Here is a 6,607-nt window from a genome sequence, read left to right on the forward strand (position 1 = left end):
GAAGACTGGAGAGAAAAGTTGGGACCTCAACAAAGACACACGGTGATGAGAAATGGGTCAGAGCCTGCACGGCTGTGTGTGTGTGAGAGAGAGAGAGAGGGAAAGATAGCGGGGATAATGACGGATGATAGGAAAAGGGGAAAAGTGGAGGACAGACCCTGAATCAAGGCTGGACAAATCCCTGCCATGGTTGGATTCCACAAGCCGTCCAAGCCAAATAAATTTGACACCTTCTGAGAAAAGAGGAGGAAGATCAGAAGTTCAGCCTTGACGACGCAGCAATAAGAAGATGCCACTGTTTCCCCTTCTCTCGGCCTGTTTCCTGGACGGTGACTGGGCCCCTTACATTGTATTTGAATGCCACTCAAACTATGCTGGGCATTTGAGACGGGCCCAGCCACCTGGCCGTCAGAGGGCCAGCCCTCTACAGTAGGTTAATGCTTCCTTTCCACGTCTGAACCGGAATCTTGTCCACGTCTGTCAACTCCGGGCCCTTCTTCTTCTGCAACGCCATTCTTGTACCAGTCCAAGTTCTCTCACAACATCACTCCCTCACTTCTCATCAGGTAAGCGACCCATCAGCAAAGGATCAGGCCCTGTCTACATCAAAGAAAAAAAACTTTGGCCAGGACTCGCCCTGCTAGTGATGAGCTGATGAAGCTTCATGAAACAGTGTCTTTATCTTCAGAGCTCAGTGGCGCTCCCAGTTTAAAAATGACGTGAGGTTTCATTGAAATTGTTGCTCATAGCCAAAGATGTTAGAGCAGAGAGCGCCATCTAGTGGGCTCTGAGAATGAGGCCACTGTTTCTTGAAGCGTCACATGCCCAGCACTTCTTCTCTCTGTTCAGTTTTGTCTCCCAGTCGACAGAACGACCTCAGGATTCCCAACATCTAGATATGTTTTTAGCGTCAGATTTAGATACCATTTCTTGAACTTCCCAAATAATAAATACACAAATAAATAAATAGAAAGGCAGCAACAAGTGGCACTGATCTGGTGAAGGACTGGTTGTGGTTCTCTTTGCTTGTTACCGTCAACATAGTGTACAACTTGGCTTTACTCTTTCTTCGTCCTCACACCCAGAAAGCAAGTCGGAGCAACAAAGCAGGCGACTGAGTCGACTGCTCTCTGACAAGCTGCCCCTTCTTTGCTCTCATCAGCTCTGATAAGCTCCTCATTGCAGTCGTGCCTCACCTCCTCACCGGCCGGACGCAGTAAGCGAGGACGACAGCTCTACGAGTGGCACTGATGTTTTTATCAGTGTTAACACCACAGGGATGTTGTTGAGCTAATGATGCCTCTTACTCACAGCCAGCGAAGGGCAACACCGACTGACGGAACAAAGGCCCTCAGACTTCCTCGTCTTTTGTCGTAGAGTCTTTGTTTCTCCAGCGGATCGCTGGACTGTGTGTTTAAATGTTAACACACTATGATTATATCGTGTCTATCACGGGTCAAGGACGTGGAGCGGGACCCAAGTGCAGTGGTGAAGGTCACAGGAGGCAGGAGCGAGTTCGAAATAATGTTTTAATAATTAAACAAAAAGTGTCACCGAACCGGGAGAAACAAACTTAAATCACCAGGAACAAAAAGACAAAAGCCCAATGAACAGAGACAGTGACTAAAGAAACCAGGAAACACGTGTAAACAGGAAGAAACAAAACACCAACTCAGGCACCAGGGTTTAAGACAGAGTAACCAAAACAAGCTAGCGAGCGCACAGAACGAGAGACCGAGCGACAGAGAGCCAATTTACCGCAGGGAACAAGAGGAGAGCGTCACCTAACCGGGAGAAACAAACTCAAATCACAGGGAACTAGAGGAGCAATCACGGGGAAACAAAAGGCGTCGAGCTGGCACACAGTGCTGGAGTCCAGGTGCTCTAATACTCAGGTGATCAGGGGTTGATTTGCTCCAGCCGTGTGCCACAGGAACAGGAAGAACGGAGGGAGAAAACGAAACAGGACTCACATGACAAAATAAAAGCGGAATCATGACAGTGTCACAATCCACATTTAAGCTTCAAGACCGTAACCTTTGACTCATTTGTCCCTGCCTGTTTCAGAGGTTCTGGTTCCGTTGGCTCCATGAAACAAAGGTCTCAGAATATCAATGGGACGTTCTGAGCTGAGCTAGAGTGCTCTCTAACACGCCAGTGATGTCATCGCTTTAATAGAGTGACTCACCACCAGGAGACATGGGAAACACTGTCATCTGAACGGCTGATTCGCATGGAATTAAATTTCCCATTTGAATCTATTCAATCACCAACCTCACTGGCAGGAGCCTCATGTTCACTTCAGCGAAGGAGTCTAGTCGGAACAGCTCTCACTGTAAGTGATAGAATGTCCTGACTCGGAGGTGAGATCCATCAAATGGGTCCAAGTGGGGAAAGGATGAAGAAGATCAGATGGGCAAATGATACTAGAACTGAGGTGGCTAGGTGGAGCTCTCGAGTCACTGACTTGATCCTACCTCACATCCTGTTTTAAAGAAAGTGTGACTTCATTTTCTAAGCAGGTTGTCTGGACTGCAGTCCGATAACCTGGAGAGGTGTATAATGGTCCCTTGGACCCAGAGGGGTCAGGTGAGACTGGGCTCTCACTGGTGAGGTGGAACTGAGAGCAGATGGAAGGCCTTTGGGAGTGAGGGCATTAGCTCGTCCTCTAATGGGAGGTGAACTGATCAGATCCTTCCAGTCATTAAAACGGCTTGTACTGACCACGGAACCGAAGAACAACCATCTTCTCCTCGTCCTCAGTCTGTGTGCACATACACTGCTTTGGCCGTGGCGGCCATGTTCCCCTCCACACTTGTCTTCCAGCCCTGCTCCTGTCCATCCGTCTCCATCTGTTTTACTGATGGCACTCCCTCTCTGAGCCGCCCTGCTCTCCCTCACGCCGGCCTTTTCTCACTCCCTTAATGAGAGTGTGTGTTACACAGGCATTCGCAAACCCTCCTCTGCTAATTATATGACAAGCATCTCGTCCTGGGACACTAATGAAGAGAAATGGCGAGCAGCCGACGCCAGTGGCGGGCCAGGGCGTGTGTTTGTGTGTGCGATGACGGAGGGGGAGGCCGGGTCAAGTCAGCCACTGGTGGAGTATTGAGGAGGAAGCATCCTGGCGCCCAGCCAGCTCCTCTCCTCCAGCCTCGCGCTCCCTTGTTTTCACAAGGCTCCGGCCCGACAGAGATCCACTGCTGCACGCCTTGTTTGCGCTGCGGCCTGGCCGCGTCAGCTGACTGGAACTGGGAGCCTTTCTCAGGTTCATCTGGTGAAGCCATTATGCGTCTGTGCTTATCAAGTGTCAGGATGGAAGGGCGCAGCTCTCATACCTGAGACAACATCACCTTCATTGTTGTGCTCCACACTTATGGAGTCATCAAAATCTATCAAAATTGTTTATGAATCAGTCTATTTCCAGTGATCGCATGTCCTTCACTTGACGCACGTCGAAGCTATGAGTGGCCATTCATGTCCATCACCTGATCCACGGCTGTTTTAGGTAGGTGCACATTGTCATGAAAGAATGAATACATGGCTCAACTCCAAATTTAGACTATGGAAATTACACCTATTGAATTAAGAGGCTCCATCCAACAAAACTGAGTCAGTACAAGGCACAGCATGTGACAGCACGAACTGGATGTGCATTGAAAACAGAGCCAGCACAGTAGCATTTTTCTGTTGATATCATAGTTAGTGTTCTACATGGAATTTGTGATTCATTCAGTGATGTCCGCTGAGAAGCTTCACACGACTGGAACATTAATCCATTAAACTTGAAGGACACTTCCGCTGACCTTGTTCACATGCACTGAATAATCGGACTAAGGTAGCAGCTGGGTTTCTTTCAACTTTCAACCAATATGGTGCCAATATCTGCTCCCTGGGAGTCGGGAATGATTCGGGAATTTTCAGTACTAATGTGTGTTTAATGTGATGTACCTGTTAATATCTTTCAGAATTAAGATGAACATTTATTTCTCAATATATAAACTTCAATAAATGTGTCACAATGTCCAACATGTACAGCTTCATTGCAGTAGTCTGACAAATTTGGAAGCCTGGTGCGTCTACTATTCCACTCCCTCACAGTCACAAGTACCGAAACATGGTGCAGTTTGAGTTTTCATGAAGGAATACCAGAGTAGCAGTACAATTCTGTGCCCATCCCTGGTGCTCGTGGTCTAAAATGGTGTGAGGTTTCATTCAAATGGTTGCGTTTAGAGCAGAGAGTGCCATCTAGTGGGCTCTGAAAGTGAGGCCATCATCCGCCCATCACTACGTATTGGTGCGATTGTTGTCTTACGATGCAGATGAGGAATCCACTAGAGAGTAAAGACGCTGAGTCATCAGTAGCTGGTGCTGTACAGTATATTCATTTGCACCACGAACTCAAGCAAGTTACTCAGGGAGACTGAAACATGCTCATCACCTACATGCTTGATGTTACGTCTGCAGTTGAGGACGATAAAAACCTCTTCTCACAACTGTGTTCAAACAAGGCAGCAACTTTTTCAGCTGTTGTCTGGTTGGGTGAAGTGCATCTAGAATAAAGTAAGAAGCAGGAGGTATGTTCTAGCCATTGGTTTAGGTGTTTTAGCCGTCACTGTCCAGTCACATTGTTGAAACAAAGAGAGAAATAAAAGGGCTGGAGTCAAATTCAGATTCAGTGCTGAGCATGGATTAGCTTGAGCTAAATAAAGGTTGATGCAAACAAATGATCCGTCATTGACTCAGGCCTTTCACATGCGCTCCAGACTTGGGAAACAGGAACCATCTGTTGGCTCGTACGCACACTCTTGACCCATCAAACGCTGAGGATGTTTGCCTGATTTAGTGAGCTGTTTGGACTGTTTGGGCTGCGGGATTGGTGTTTTAATTAAAGATAATATCAAGTGGCAATATCCCTCCGAGACCTTCCCCTCACAATGCTACAGTTCTCTCGGGTGAGGCCTGCATGTTCCCTATCTCATTCATGACCCAAAGTCTTCTCTCTCTTCCGAAGCCAATGGCAACGTGGGTCTTTGTTTCGGGACCAGGCCGACCGCTGCGATGGCATATTGATACTGTCATAAAATATTGCATCCTCACTTTATTCATTAGCACTGGGCTTTAATCTAAAAATATCGTGGGCAAGGAATGAAACAGAGTTTTCAGAAGCGGTAAGATCAGGCCCGCACTCCTCTAACTGAGTGCCACAGCTCGGAAACACTGGAGCCCAAAATAGCTGTTCTTCTCATAAAGAGCTCCTTCTTTGTAGTCGGCATGGAGAAACAACATCTGCAGGGCAGTTACTACGGGGGGAACAGATTTGGGCAGGCCATCAAAGAGAGAGGCGATCTCCTGTGAGAAGCAGTGGGCGGGGGACACTTTCCCTTTTCTTTCTCTTTTCCCTTCCTCTCTCCCTCACACTGGCTCCGTCCCTCCGTTCCAAAAAATCTGAGGCAATCAAGATGATGCTAATAAAAGATCATTAATATCACCTGTCAGCACTATCTTTGGAAGGTCCAAATCGAGAGAGCCAGACAAAGAGATTTGGAGTCTGGAAGTCTTCAGCAACACGGCGGTTACAGCGCGAGAGACAGGGTTTAAATACCAGCAGCGAGCTGCAAACACGCCACATTGCACCGGTGAGCGTGAGCAACTCATGTCTGACACGACAAACATGGTCGCTCCTGGTTGTTTGGTCCAGGTTTTTAAATCTCAAGCTATACAATATACAGGCAGAAGCTTTTTTCTCCATAAATCGTCATAAAAGGAAGTGAAAAATGTTCATCACTCAAGTCAGTTGATTTACAGTGTCCCTGCACTCAGGTCTAAAGCCTCACCCATGCTCTACCATACCATACAAGATCGCCACCAAGTGCTGTGCAACTGAACAAACAGTGAAAACAGTGAATGCATATAATCTCATGGATGAGAGGCGGCAGGGCAACAGGGAAGAGGTGGTGGTGGTGAGAAGTGATGAGTTCAAGTCAACAGCACAAGTCATGTAATGCCATGGACACAGATGACGACAGGTGAGGAGAGTGCAGGCAGGGTGGAGATGGCTGTCACAGAGGGGCTGTGACAGAAGATTAGCAGAGTGGAAGGAGCGTTTATTGGACAGCGGTGAGTCCTGCCATGATGGATGGTTTAGAGAGACTCGGGTTTTCGGGCCTGTCCCACCCTAACACTGGGTCTTGCGCGTCACATGTCAGCACCTGCCGTTGACCACTTGAAATGATCCCTTCAAACCGAGGCTCCAGAGTTGAACCCAACTGGGAAGATAAAGTGCGGGTAGATTCCCAGGACTCCAACGTGTGAATCGAATAACAACTCGAGTTACAAGGACGACTCTTTCGTTTGTTGACTTTCTCCCCGTGTCACACGTTAGTGACTTGAAGGGTCGACCGTGTCCGACAACATGAACAACACAACATTAATGAGTGTGTTGTTATTTCTTCTGAACAAACAACAGTGGGCTAACATCCAGGCTAACGTTAGCATCCTCATACCTCTAACAGATCTATCACTGCAAAACAGCAGCGAAGCATTTCTCCTTCGTCGGTTCACCAGACGAAGTTAGATTATAAGGGCCGATGCATGAGGTTTCAGA

This window comes from Synchiropus splendidus, chromosome 8 (genome assembly GCF_027744825.2).
Source record: "Synchiropus splendidus isolate RoL2022-P1 chromosome 8, RoL_Sspl_1.0, whole genome shotgun sequence".
NCBI lineage: Eukaryota > Metazoa > Chordata > Actinopteri > Syngnathiformes > Callionymidae > Synchiropus > Synchiropus splendidus.